At 39.3% G+C, this 15341-nt stretch overlaps 1 protein-coding gene across 5 annotated transcripts in view; it reads right to left on the bottom strand.

The window, feature by feature from the left end:
- Window positions 1-14891, bottom strand: part of numb (NUMB endocytic adaptor protein) — a 43825-nt gene extending 28934 nt beyond the window's left edge. Inside the window, exon 1 of one of the 5 annotated variants that reach the window (XM_017699744.2) lies at window positions 14685-14891. The gene's annotated coding sequence lies outside the window, so the exon portion shown is untranslated. The remainder of the gene's footprint in view (window positions 1-14684) is intronic. The other 4 variants (XM_017699745.2, XM_017699742.2, XM_037541694.1 and 1 more) reach the window with 4 other exon arrangements.
- Window positions 14892-15341: the final 450 nt, after the last annotated feature.

Below are 15341 nucleotides of genomic sequence, written 5' to 3'. Positions count from 1 at the left end.
AGGGAGAAGGGTCTGAAGTAGAGGAGAGTGGGGAACAACCCAACACATTTCACCCTGTTCTAAATCATTTTAAAATTACTCGAAAAAGATTAATATTTCATACAAACAACCTGCAACCTAAACATATCCTATTACAAATTTTGTTTCAAGCACCTCAGCCCAAAGTAGCAAGAGTGAAAATAACCTATATGTGGAGTTAGCCGTAATAGAATGAGAGGCTAGTTGTAACGGTCAGGTAAATTGATGCAAAACACAAATACTGGAATATAATTCTATGCTGGTTGATCCAAACACGTTTTCCAATGCAAACGCATACAATTCATGGATAAAAACAAATGATTAGCAAAAAAAGAAGCTGTGCAAGTTTATTTGCTACAAAGAGGTGTTATGGCACAGTCACCAGCAGTTGATTAAATAAAATAACAAATGTAAAGTCTGTGATGAACGAAAACACACACACACACACACACACACACACACACACACACACACACACACACACACACACACACACAAAAAATATAGTCAAAAAACACGTTGGGGGGAAAAAAGTGAATCTCATGAAAAGTTTGTCAGGTAGCCGTCAAAATTTGCAGATATTACACACATACAGCTTTGAGAACAAGACAGCCAAACAGCAGAAGAGACAGTTTTCTTCCTCACTCAAGCGCAAAGAATGTTACAATGTAAAAGCTACATATTATCAGTTCCTTACCTGCAGCTTACACACAGCCTTTCACAACAACTCTACAATATCCGTAAAAAAAAATGAAACCAGTAATAAAAACTATCAGACTACCTTCTCTGGAGCTATAGTGACTGAGAACAACAGGGGTGTAAGGATGCGATGAGTTATCATTTTTTGTGTCACAATACATTCTTTTATACAGGAATTAGAAAAAAATTCTGTATTTTTTTTTCCCCTCTGGTAATTTCCAAAATGCTTTTTTTGGTAATTTTGGTAATTGTTTTTACCGCTGAAACATTGGGATCCAAAACTGAACAAAACAGAGGTCCTTATGGAACAACTTTTTTTTGTTTCACCAGTTCAGAATCAGGAATTGGCTGCTTGAGTCCTGACAAGAGATGTTTTCTCCGCAAGTCTGAAATTGGCTTAGTGTTTGCCAGCTTCCTATTAAAATTTTCTATTCCACCTGCTCCATTTAAAGTGGAATGGAAAATTTGATTAAGAAGCTGGCTAACTTTAGCGTTTTGCTTTCACATCTCTCCAGTAACTGATGCATTTGGATGATGTCTTCACAAACGCATTAGCATATTTGAGGTATTATCAGTTATCTGATCCTCGCGTTAACCACTGTCGGCACACCGTCACCTTTCAGCACCTATATGCCTCACTGCTGTACTAAACTGAGAAACCTCACCATTTCAAATCATAGCCGATCAACCACCCAAGGTAACCAAACCAGTGTAACTAGTCCCAATGAAACACATGGCAACTATTTAATATTGAGGGAAAACTGAAATCTCTTTTAACTACTAGTCCAGTATGTTCATGCATCATACTGCATTCAGTTACTTCATTTTTTTCCCCCCATATAGATTCCTTGAAGGACATTAGCTAATGCATGCATGCTGCGCTGAAAATGCAGCCACACAGTCATATGCAAAAGACGGAATGCCCCTGGTCATTTCATGTTTTGCTGATTTAATAAATGAAAAAAGTACACATCCTCTGCAGGGAACATACTTTACCATTTATTGCCAATCTATTTTTATTACCTAGCTACCTACCCACCGTGGCTTGTGCAAAAGTTATGGCGCATTTATATTTTACTTTATTTCCAACATGTTAAACCCAGGAAAGAAGAAATTATGCAATAAAATCTGAAGAGACGCCATATGCAAGTTTGCTGTCTGTTGAGGATGTTTCAAAATTTCAAAAAGGAAATATTATTCAGAGACTGATTTGCATACCTTTTTAATGCTGTTTGATCAGGGCATACACACTGAATGTTCAAAAATCTACTTGCACATTTCCCACAAGGTTAATGCAGCTAGAAGGAAACATTTCATGCAATGCAGTCCATTAATAATTACACAGTGAAAAGTTGTGGTTTTGGCCCTGGACACTGGAATCAAAATGAAACAAACAACGGCCATGCTGCTGAACTGAAATATCTTTTTTAATACAAAAAGGTATTTAAGTCTATTTTGGGTGAACGCAGGAATCACAGTCCTTTCATTAGATATTACCAGCTTCTGGTCGATCACAAGTAATCAGACCATTTGCTGCTCAGTTGTTTTCAGGCCAGCTGTGTGTTACTGTATCATTATGATATGCACAGCTACGAAATGGCTTAATGTTGACTCTAGAAGTGCAATCTGGAGCCTGTATCTACAGAGAAGAACAGCAGAGTGTGACTGTTGAATACTTACATCATCAAGTATTTGGAGTCATCAGAGCCAGCGAAATGCCTCAAGAATGTGGTTGCTACTTTACGGTACATCATACCATGTCCCAAAACATACTATTAAAGAAACCACTGAATTCTTCACTGTCAAAAAGTGTAATATTCCTGACTGGCCAATGTGGCAATGTGCTCAGCTGAACTCCACAGACATGTATTTCTGTCACTTACAGATGACTAGAGTTTAGTCTCTAACACTACTTTTAAGCAATAAATTAACCTCTACAGATCACAGGGGCTGAAAGCCTACAAGCCGCTTGAACTATAATTATTTTGTCTGTGAAAAGGTTTTACTGGAGAAAGTAAACTTGCAGCTCAAAGTAAATGTCAGATGTCAGCTTGTATTTTTCTCCTAAACAGCAACAACTAAAGCACATGCACCGAGCTTAATTTTGAGTTGACGTCTATTGATCTGTGATTATTAGCAACAGAAAAAGCAAAACACATTACCAGCCACGGTGAGAGGTTTGATGTAGGTACGGTGTAAACAGGACAACAGATGGATAGTTAAAAGAAATTTTGGCAAATACTTCTATGTTCCACAGATATTAGTGGGCAATTCAGAAGTTTAGTAGAATGTCCGTGCCACTTTCACAGAACTCATTTGAGGTCTTGGTAAGTCATGCAGCGGGAAAGGTGCCAGGCAAGTGCAGGAATTTACAGTTCACAAAATATAAAGAGATTTAAAGGTATTTTATAGACAAACCACTGTTGCCCCTAATGCTCTTAAGAGCACTGTTAATACATGACTTATTAACAGCCCCACTAACGAAATCACTCAAGGTGTGGACACAGTGGCCAACATGTCTCACATAAAACCTCTAAAACCACACACAGCCGATGAAAAGACTTGAAAGTAATAATAAAAAGGAAACAGAGATAGGAGTAAGAGTTATGAGAATAGAGGAACAGAAAGACAACACATCTGCACTAACAATGTATCCTCTTCCAAGCATTTGACAAGTTGACTGACTCCTATTTTCCATCAGAACAGAGGAGTTTAAGATCAGAGTCGCAAGCTTTGCACGCCTTCAGCCAGATACAATATAAAATACAACACTAGGGATGTAAATGATTAACCGATTAATCACTAGCTGACAAATAAACAATAGGTCGAGCAATGCTATTGGTTAAAATATCCATCATTTTAAAATGAGATATGCAGCCATTTGTCATCAGAACCACTTTTCAAAAGGGCAACAGTACAACCGCAACAACAATACTGTATCAAAAGCAAGCATCAAAAGGCAAAAAACTAGTGTCATGTTATCTGATACATGGAAAGTGGAACCTTCAGCAGTCCATCATTTTATACACATACATATTTTATATACACACACACACACACACACACACACACACACACACACACACACACACACACACACACACACACACACACACACACACACACACACACACAAAATGTTTTTGGACATGTAATCATGAACGTGTAGTTGTCAACCATTCAGTTTAAAAAAAAACAGGTTCTACCAGAGTATGTTCAATCCAGTTTTGGGCTGTTTCTAAGAGACACGTGTTGATATACATGCCTAGTACTCCTATCAGTCCTATGTTACATAGTCCATACAAGGAACACCTTTAAAAGTCTCTGTGCATTGATACAGAACTGATGTGTGCACTCCTAAGTGTGCATGTAAGTATTTTACCACAGCTTTGAACAAGGTTTAGACCATCAGATTTCAGAACCAGAACTTATCCATTTTATAATTAATATTTTTGTGGGTCACACCCTTGATTTTAGGCTTGCCAGCATATGTTTAATGATCTACTCATCTTTAATACTTTGCTGTACCAAACTGTATTTGGTTTTTAGATTTTTGTGCATCATACACAACTGAACAAAAGTCCCAAAGAGTTCTCTAACTAGTACTACTTTTATTCAAGCACTACAAACACGACGAAGCACACTACAGCTAACAAAGGCAAGTGAGGGCTATTACTTGATAGCATTTTTCCAAATGTGGGCACAATGGGCTGCACCTGGACAGGTACTATAATGATGCAGATGGACAATAAAAGCCAAACTGTGATCCGGTGCACAATGAAAAAGCAACAGAAGAGCAATGAGGGAAATCCGAAGAATCAATAGAGCTTACAAACACACTGGTCAACATCACTGAAAGTAACACAATAAGCAGTGTTATATAAACGTTTTAAATCCATCTCTTTTTGTGATGTATTGTGTTTCTGTTGGTGCAGAAAGAACAGCGCAGCATGTGGAACTTTGGAAAATTGACTTTCCAGTTATTTTTTCAGGGGTAGCATACTTCAATGGATAGTTGCACAACAATCATAGATATGCAAGTCTAAATGCCCAACCAAATCAGTCACTGAGAGATATTAAACAGCTGACAGAGGCACACAGAACAAACCAAACACAATGGAGTCAGCTGTGTGTTTTTGAAAAAGTCTCTTTATTTAAGCTAAATGATCCAAGTGTCAAATCAGTCTTTGTGACTAACACTTTAGAACATCAACATTCGTCTCACCTCTGCCATGCTGAGTAAAAAATGAGGTACCGTATGCACAAATAACCCACATGCACAAAATGAAAATCTTCAGTTGAACAAGCACATATAAAGCAATGACTGTTCAAATCACAGACCAAATGACTCACTCCTCCTTTCTCTGAGGAGATATGCCCTGTGGTACACAGTGACATTAAAAAGTACATGGAGAAAGAGTTAGCTTCTGTCACCACAGGGGTCCCAGCACAATGGCAACTTCTGTGTGCACCATTTTTGCTGCACACTTCTACAAAGTTTTCACCCAGTTTTCATTCTTACTGAATGAGATACTGTCTACCCTCAAAGAATAAGGAGAGAGAGAAAGGCCCAAATTTCAAAGGCAGGTGATAAAAACACTAACACACAACTAGAATCTTTAATTCAGGCAAAGATTACTGTAATGTAGTGCTTTGCAAGCTTGCTCCAAGTTACAGCTGTAGTGAGAGTCAGGTCAGTGTGATGATGAAACCGGAGCCTTCTGGGAAGGCTCAGCTCATGCTTTATTCAGGGGCTGTCACTCATTTCCTTCAACAGGACAAACGGATCTGGAGGCTAGAGCTGTGCTCAAAATACCGTTATGGCCATAAACTAAAATTAAATTCACATCTTTACATGTGCAGGTCTTTAAAAGGTAGGCTTTTATGAGCCATGTTTATTACAGTCTTTGGAATTAGACTAGCTTCTCACATTTATACTGACAGACAAAAAAAAAAAATTACACTGCACAAAACTGCTTCTTTCTCATGACTTCTCAGACATGACTCCTTCCCACTCACTCAAGTTGTATTTTAATACTATTCTAAAGTATTCCAAAGAAAATGCTGTTGAGAACCTATCAATACTCAGAGCAAGAGAAGACAAAAATCAAACCAACTCATGCACATCCAGGGAAAATCAGCCATCGTACCATCATGTGACATTCATTTTAATAAAAATGACTGACTCGTTTAAGAGACTCAAGTAGTTTGTTTGCCTTGATCAGACTTGAGGCAGGTGTTCTCAGATGGTGAAACAGATAAGAAGCCCCTAAGAAAATTAATAGCAGTCTTAAACTGTCAAAAATAACTATTAAATGTAAGATTATGTAAATGTACATTTAAAGCAGAAAATTTGCTTTTTATTCTAGTCTTAAAGCAATTTACAATAGGTCCAGGGCCAGGTTTTATCAGTGTTCAGAATACCAGATCAACGGCTGGTGTTTAAAACATAGATTAACTTCCTTAAGAGAAGCCCCAGAAGTAAATGTTAAGACCTGAAAGAACCACTTCCCATGTGAAAGAGGATATTGAGTGAACAGGTAATAAGAGCCCATGTGACTCAAGTCAACAGGGGAGATTTCATCACACCCTATCAGACCAGTCTTACTGCTCAAAGAGGCCCAACAAGGCCTGTTGTATTTAACACTCTCCTCTCAGGTGACAACCATGCACCTGACTTGCACTCAAAGCAGCCAATCTATCCATCTTTCTCTCGGTTTATGTGCACCTTTGGTGGAATTAACTGAAAGAGATCATTATGCGTACAAAACAATGAAGCTGGTATTGCTCATGGACTGGCAGAGAGACACCAAAAACAATCCTGAGGTGTTGAGGCGAATAACTAAAAAATTATTCCAAACTGTGGGGGTCCAACTATATGGACAATTAGATTTTTCTGTTATGCCAGGCTAAATGGCAGCTCCTTAGATTGGGGGCAGGGACCTGGATTGCAGGGCTGAATGGAGCTCTAATCAGCAGAAGCTGTACAGTCTCCAAAACGTTCAGATCTGAAAGCTGGGTTACAGCTCTCACTGAACGCTTGGTGCAGTCGGATGATGGCAGGATCAACACAGCAAGGGCATTGTTCCCCTGTTGTCAACTCAGCGGAGAGCCAGCTTTACAAGGCCTGTGCCAGACTCACTATGGACTGTGCAGGCTTTGAACCGAAGAGGTGCACCCAGACAAAGGTCGTCTGACTAGCACACATACCCACCTCATGGGCTGTAGCTCTGATAAATGTCTGAATGACTAGAGGGAGACCTGGCAGGTTTATGACGCAATCCAAAGGAAATGCACTCCACCACCTCCTACTCTTGAAAAAGATCATACGCTTGCATTCTTCACACATTACTTACAGTATGCGTATCTGAGGGAGACACTGAGGAGGTGTCTGTGGAATTCTCACAATCTACTTCACACTATTCTGGTCTAATGTATATGGGCATTAAATGTGAAGACCAGGAAAGTTTGAACAGTGTGTTCATTGCCATGATGGTCAGTTATGTAGTATGCTTTTTTTTTTGGTGTTGTGGTCACAGCTGAGAGTGGCTGTCAAAACATCTGTGAAAACCATTATCTTTTATTCTTCAGAACTCTTCTTTTATAATGAAACCTCACATAGGGTGAAAATTTTGCCCAACATTTAACTACGGACATCACATCAAAAAAAACAAAAAAAAACCAAAAAAACAACTTCAATCTGCCACTAATGCAAATATGAGTATTAGTGTTGCACCAGTGCCATAGCATACAGCACACTACTCTTTGTAGCTCTGAAACCATTAAAACATTAAAACGTCATACATTCAAGCTTAGTACGTTTTATTCATGACACAGAAAAATGGTTTTCCAAAAATAATAGTTAAAAAGTGTAGTGGCATAAACATCAGTGCTTATACGCAGCTATCAAGTAGTTAGATTGGACAGTTTAAAATCATAAGAGCTTGCTCTCAGCTGATAGGTAACAAAAGGGAAAAAATGCTATCCTAGATACCACTATATGGCAAATAAAAAGGCACTATTGTGAAGAACACTGCATCCATCGCAGTCTTATAAACTTTTCCAACCAGTCATAAAAAAAGTTTAAAGAAAATGAAAGATTCCAGTGCTGTAAGTGTTGCCAGAGAGGTCTCCTCCTGGGAGAGTGGCTGACAAAAGATCTGTGAAAACCATTGTTACTGTGAAAAAGCAGAAATCATTCAGGTGTTTCAAAGTTTAGTAAAGTGCTCTCTTTCTAATGTAATTTTAAAAAAAACATGCATTTTGTCAAGTGAACATGTATGAGAAAACAGGAAATGTTACAATGCAGACTCGCTCTACAAAAAGCTGTAGCAGGTTGGCAAGTTCTCAGAACCGAGTGACTGAGAGACACTACAAGAGTTCAGGCAGGATGGGTGGAGTTTCTAAGGTGGTTTCTTGCGCTAGATCAAAAGCAGCCAGCTCTCAGGACCTCCCTCATTTAGGAACGGCTTTAAATTTACTTAAATTATTCCAAAAAAAACACAGAAGCAAAACAAAACAGCACCACAGCAATCTGTTCTATTACCCCTCTATTACGCAACAGTGTGTGCTGATCTAATTTAACAGGCCAGGTTGAAGGTCCATGCAAACCATGACTCAGCAAAAAGAACAGATTTCATGACAGCAAGGGGTAGAGGAAAGGGCCTTCTGTTTGGCTTCTCTATGTGTCCCAAAACAACCATGTTTACAGACAGTCAGCCAAGGTGCGTTGGACTGAGTTCCAGGAGAATAGCTGAGGCAGAGACGTGAACAGCTAGATGAAAGATTTTCCCTCCGATGGGGTTCAGACCTGCATCCTTTAGGTTCCAGAATCTGCTGCTGGTATAAGGAACCTAGATCCACACTTCAGATGCAGGTGAAGCTCTGCGACTATAGACACACATGGCAATCACAGCATGCAACTGGCTAATCTTTTATACAAAACAGTGGTGTTACAAAGCACATATTTCAGGTAATACTAAAGATTTTCAAGTTTTCATATTTCTGTAGTTTAGATGTAAACAATGTCATTCAGATGTGAAATGGTTAATTGCAGAGAAACTTACCAATGCAAGTACCAACTCTTTATGGTGGGAGTGATAGTACCTAGATGTCGCAATGTCTATAATACAGCCATTTTATTTACCACCCAAAATGACCAATTAGCCTACACGTGTCATCTGAGATTTATATGTGAAAGATAATGGTAAAACAGTCAGAAAACCTTTTTTTTTGAGAAACCATTTTGTCTTACGATGACTTGAATGTACCTCTGTGCCAAGAAAGGATTTTTAAAAATATACAGGGGAAAAGACTTTATTTTTTTAAATTGTAATTGTCTCAGGCATCATGCAGAGGATTCATAACCACTTCATGTAACTGCTTTATGTGCAAGAAATTTTAGAGGCATCACACTCTTTGGATGTTTGGTTACCATTACCACCATTGTGAACAACTCTGACTTGGTGAAATCCTCTAGAATGGAGCATTTCACATCAAAACACTCTGAACAACTTTGTTTAGCTTTACCACAAAGCTGTGAAATACTATACTGCAACTTGAATACAGTGTTATTTTAAAAAAATTGTAATATCAGACACACTGACATAAATTGTTACGGATCAACTGATGTAAACACAAACTGTGAGAGTCCTAAAAGCAAAAAAAAAAAAAAGCAGAAAGGTACTGCAAAAAAAAGACACAGAAGCTGCCATTCCTTTTTTTGAAAATGTATTTTCTGTCTGTTTCCAGAACTGACTTAGTTCAGTAAAATCTGCCTGCTTTGGTTACAAAGTAGAGAAGATAAAAATGAAGAGATATCCATGTCTGTAAAAGAGGTAACTTCACGGTGTATGGAATCCTAGGAATGAAAATTATATATATATTATATACTAGGAATAATTAAAAATATTGCTGGTACTATCGCATTACTGTGTACTTCACACTAAAAGCTTTGAAACAGATCCAGGTTTACACTTAAAAAAACAAATGTAAAGACTCCTAACAACATATTAATTAACTGGGCCAGAACCCACTAGTGGGATGTACTGTTGTGCCTAAGCAGGTTGCAAGGGAGCTGCATGAATACATATATTTTTATTCCACGAGAGCAGAACTAATTGAACTGGGTAACTTCACCATTTACGCACCATACCACAGATACTCTCCAAGCGTTCATGTGTTACCAGTGTCACAGTTCCCTCAATGTAGGCCTCTGTATGTTTCATTCTCTAACAAATGTTACGCAACTGTGTTTGATCACTGAAAAAACATATGCTGAGTAAGTGTTATGTAGGTTTTGTCTTATTTCACTTTGCAGAATATTTGATGGGTCACAGAGCAAACACTGCCTCTACATATGGATCCTGGCATGAAAAATGGTGCCCCTAACCTAAACCCCTTTAAGAAGTGGTTTAGGATTCATCCTAGCCAGATGTTACATCTGCATCTGTATCTGTCTTTTCAAAGCATAAAAGACAACCAGAACTCCTCCCAATGCATAATGTCATGCGTAACTCAGGGTGGGAACGCACGTCACATAGGGACCAAACGCATGGGAAAGTTTGAGCAAAGTTTCACATTTACTCTCACTCAGGCTGAAATATGCAGCAGCAGAAGCATTTGCTACAGCCTTGGTTGTTGCTATATTAAACAGTTTCATCAGCTGTCTTTCACTGTACACGAGAAATATGAGGTCTTCCTGTGATTAAAAAAGCAACAATGCCATGCAATTCTAGAAGTACCATCTATGACTAGTTGACATACACTGCACTTGTACCAATTTCAAATACATGCGCTAGTTGACACTTTGACATGTACAACACTGCTCAATGTGTTGTACATGCAGAAGTGACGTTAGAGAAACTGCACATTACAGAAGAAAACAGAGGTGCTTTAAACGTATACAAAAAAAACCAAATTTATAAGCAAATTAAAGACCTAAAAGCATTCAAAAACACAAAGATTTTACAAAATGTACTGGTTTTGCAAATCAGTGAGACAAATAAGGTATATGTTAACAAATGTGAGCACGTGTTTCCTATTACAAATCTATAATATTGCATTACAAGTCGTTGCTCTTGTTATTAAACTGTCTTCTTCCTCTTAGAGGTAGGAGTATAACCCAGACCCTAACAATAGATCCTCTTTTGACCTCAATAACCTAATAAGTATGCTTTGCTAAAATTAAATACAAAAGATAAGCAAAACAGATCTTCCCAAATGGTCAGCTATTGTAAGTTTCTTTCAGTTAGCTGGCCAACTGGCCAGTATTAACATGTTAAAAAAATAAGCCTTTACTGAGAACTATAACACTGGCTTAAGCACTACCTATCATGAATAGGTCTTGTCCACTGAGACATCATATGTAGCAAACCTTTTAAGACCAGAGCACACAGACCAAACGTGCAACAAACTGCAACGGTCAAATGCTTGCTGCCATCTTTAGAGTGTCCAGAAAAAGAACTGATGAACCAAACAAACCAGTGTGAATGTTTTAGATTCTCCCAATAAAACAAAACAACAGGATGGCACACCAGCCAAATGTTTGTTTGTTGGTTTTCATTTGGTTAGTGTGCTCTGGCTGTTAAACAAACACTCTAGCTTGTGACAAGAGGGGAAAAAGTAATTTTCTTTGCCCAAATCTGTTGCTACTGAGGCCTGTATACACACACTTAGAAAAACGCAGAAATTGAGACTAGATCCATCATCACCACCACAGCTAGAAGTCCAAGACACCATAATTGGCCTTGATCTCTCTGGGCATGTAGGACAGCCCACCATCTACTCCCACTGCTAGCGTAGTGCAAGCCAACACATACGCCTGTTAGAGACGTAACAAAATAAGTATTTAACCTTCTCGTTCAACTGTGTTGAGCTGTTCATTGAGTTTGAAAAATATGAGGCAGGCTTCAGCTGTCTTAGAGGAAGCAAGAGCTTGCATTTTCCTCCCTAACAGTCTGTATTTCCGGGACACAATAAATATGTAAGTTAATATTGCTTTAATATCCTTAAATATTAAGTTAATATTGCTTTAATATCCTTAAATCTAATCTCTCAGTCCAATTATCTGCCGATGCTGACAGTGATTCGGATATTATTGCGTGTCCCTGAAAATTTGTTTTGAGCTATACATTTTGAAATTCAGCACAACTGTGAGTAAATATGAACAAAGAGTTGCTTCAGCTGCAATGGTTACCCTCTGAGCCAAGCCTGAATTTTAAAGGTAAAATAGCAAATTATATTGGGATCCAGCTGACCAGAAACTGCACTCTACGGTAAATGCATTGTACTTAAATGTGATGAAGGTTTAACCCAGATACATGTCCAATGAAATAACCAGGTGTAAATGGAACCAAGACAGCCACTGAAGTTTGTGCTAAATGCTGGAATTTAATCTGGGTGTCTTTGAAAAAGCCAAGATTAGTTATGGTGCCATTGTTTGCACATGGCCTTAATCACTTAGGCTACCTGCCAGTTCATTCATATCCAAATAGCTGCAATGGACTTGACAACGTTCCAGCTTTTTTTCTTTCACACAGAGAGTAAGGCTCATCCTTCCTGTTGCCATGTAAGCTCTTCATGAGTGTTGGAGCATGAGCTGGAGTGTATGCGTGTGTATGAGAGGGTGTTTGTCTCCGAGACTATGTTTAAGTAGGCAAGTCTCAACAATCTGCTCTGGTCAAGGGTTCTCCTCAGCCTCAGCTCTGTTACTGTTTGCCTTAATGGCAAATACAATATCATCCAAGTCTCACTGAGTGCAGAGGGACTGCATTACTCGCTTACACACACACACACACACACATATCTCCATTATTGTAAGCCCATCTGATACTTATAACTTAATAAAGAACATTATTTGGCGTGCTGCTAGATAAACATCTTCTGTTGTGTTGATAGCTTATGCTGGAGGAAAAACCATCAAAGCTACTGACCAGACAACAACTATTCAGCAATAAGAGAGTCTTATATTAATGTGAAATGGCAATACCAGATTAGACTGTGTTCAAGGATGAGACGTGCTTTAAAGTGGTAAGAACTAAAATAATATGCAACACAAGAGCAGAAAAGCTTAAAACAATTCAAAATATCCAATAAATCAAAGGCTAAAAGTCCATGAATGCACTGTCATTGTGCAGCAGAGTGTGTGAATGTGACGTCAGTGATCAATGAGAGTGCTGGAGGCTTGTCAGAGCAGAGTCCCTGAAGCAGGCTCAGTAGGCAGCAGAACAGTCTCAGTATGCCTCACAGTTTTCCTATTTGTCACCGTTCCCTAAACTGCTGCTCTGCACACCCTGTGGCTTTGATATCAAGAATTAACAGCCTAAATCCTCCAGAAGTATCAAAGGAGAACAGGGCTCCTTCCTATTTTCACATCTGCTGTGAGATAGAGGCTGCCATCTGGTTATAGGCTTTTTCTCAAAAGAAATAACATCATACCTAATCCAATAAGATGGGTCTGTTACAGGCCTGCACCTTCTTTCTACTGCACTAATAAAACGCAGCTTAAACAATCAGGCAAAACGACTTGGGCATAGTACAGATTTCTGTCATGATAATCATTAACTGTTTAGTGCCATTCCAATATTGCTAAACAGCACTCCTGCCAGACAGAGCTACCAGATAGGAGTTTTATTTTTACGCTTAGAACATACATTATATTAGCCAGTTTGGACTGGTCTGGGTGGCACATGAACAAAAAGAAATTATGTCCATGCCTAAATGACTGACTAGCTCTCAAATGACATTTTGAATATTTACCTCTCTGAATACAGGTCACTGCACTTATTGACCCCCAGGACTGGACATGAAATGCTTGAAATAAGGTTTGTTGAGACAGAATAAGATAAGATAAGATAAGATAAATATTGACTAAAATACTGACTACTAAAACAGAACAAGAGACATTTCAATTTCGTTTCCAAAAAATAAAGACTAGATTCTTAAGCCATGCACGATCCCCAGTGATAATTTTATAGTTGCTAACCTCTAGTTTTAAGATAATTGCTAAGACATATATCATTCAGAAGCCCTTTACAGTCAGCTTGTCAAGCCTAGCCGCATGTGGAGGTCGAGGATGGACTCATAAGTTTCAAACGTGTAGGCAGGGAGAATCACATCATTTTATTCGGCGGGAGGAATCCTACAACTTACTTCAGTTCAAAACACAAGCTGGCTATTTGGGTAGAACCGGAAAGGCTGGTTACGAAATAAATTTCCTTGCCCAGCTGACACACTTCGTGAGCTTAACACATGCTAGTTAACTAGCTACTATATCACTTTTTAAGGCAACTGAACACGGTTTTGTAGATTGAGCAATTCATCTTGTTGGTACGATGGTGAACTTGGTTAGCTAGCTACGTTAGAACAGTTGATTCGTTTGTAACAGCGAGGTTAACTAACTTTTCGGTCAAGTTAAAACGGGGCTACCGACCACTAAGGCTAGGTACAACTTAACTTACCTGCTCGAACAGTTCCAGCCCTTTCCGAGCTGCGTTAGCAAGACATTAGCCACAGTTCGATTATATCCGTCCAGCTAGGTAGCTAACGCCAAATGTTATGGCGTAGGTTAGAGTTTATAGTTTGTTAAACGACACTTGAGGGCGGTCTGCCACCAGCCGCCGTAACTACCGCTAAGAATCACCAAAGCTAGCTAAACCGAGATCTCATAACTCGCTAGTCTGTCAGGATAAACTGGAACCAGCTAGCTAGCTTTTTAAACAAAACGTTCAAAGCACATAACGTTAGCCAGCGAAGAGACGGCCATATGTGTTTGTCAAAGCCTTATTCGGCACACATCCGCAAACAAGCAACCACGACTCAACAGGGTCGTCCAAAAAGTCCAGCTAGCTGCGAGGCAGTATCCCTGGAAATTAGTTAGCGAGCCTAGCTAGCTTCACCGCTCGCTAATCACATCATCGGTCTTCGAGGAGAGGCGAGTTTGACCAGTCTTTAGCGAGTCAGCTTACCTGGTCAGCAGATGGAAATAAGCGCGGTCCGGCGTATCCAAAAGCTCAACCAGAAGGGTTCAATGTTGCTTGAGCTCCAAATGTACGAGACGAAACATGAAATGTAAGGATTCCGAAATCCAGCGCTCCTCCAGCCGCCGCCGCTCGGCTTCACCTGCCCCTCCTGGTCCGCTGGTGCTGCAGCCCGGCTCAACCAAACCTCGCCCTTCCTTAGCAACGGACCGCCTTTATTTACATAATGGGCGGAGTCTTAGAAAGACGGCGCACGACGTTGGAAGATATAATGCGCAAAATATGTGGCCTGGCATGGAGGAACGCTTCTGTGTGCTGTTCCAGAAGAACAAGGCTAATCTAGTGTCTTGTAGCTTCATATCGACTTATGTTATGCTGCTGTTACGTCAGACCAGGAATGGATAACCTCCTCATTCCACACGTCAATATTTTCCCAGGTATTGTAGCAGTATAGAAGCAGGTACGTCACCACCCGCACTTTCATGCGTTTCTCAGGAATTCATTCATTCATAACTCAGTCATTTTATGTTATTCTTGTCACAAACCAGAACAAATATAGCAGCTGAGAAGATGGTAACACTCACTGGCAACAAACCCAAATGAAACACTGTTTCTGAATTATCATGTATTTATTTCAGAAATGTA

This window comes from Pygocentrus nattereri, chromosome 10 (assembly GCF_015220715.1).
Source record: "Pygocentrus nattereri isolate fPygNat1 chromosome 10, fPygNat1.pri, whole genome shotgun sequence".
Lineage (NCBI taxonomy): Eukaryota > Metazoa > Chordata > Actinopteri > Characiformes > Serrasalmidae > Pygocentrus > Pygocentrus nattereri.
Note: the sequence above shows the minus strand (reverse complement) of the source record. Positions and strands in the feature narration are given on the sequence as shown.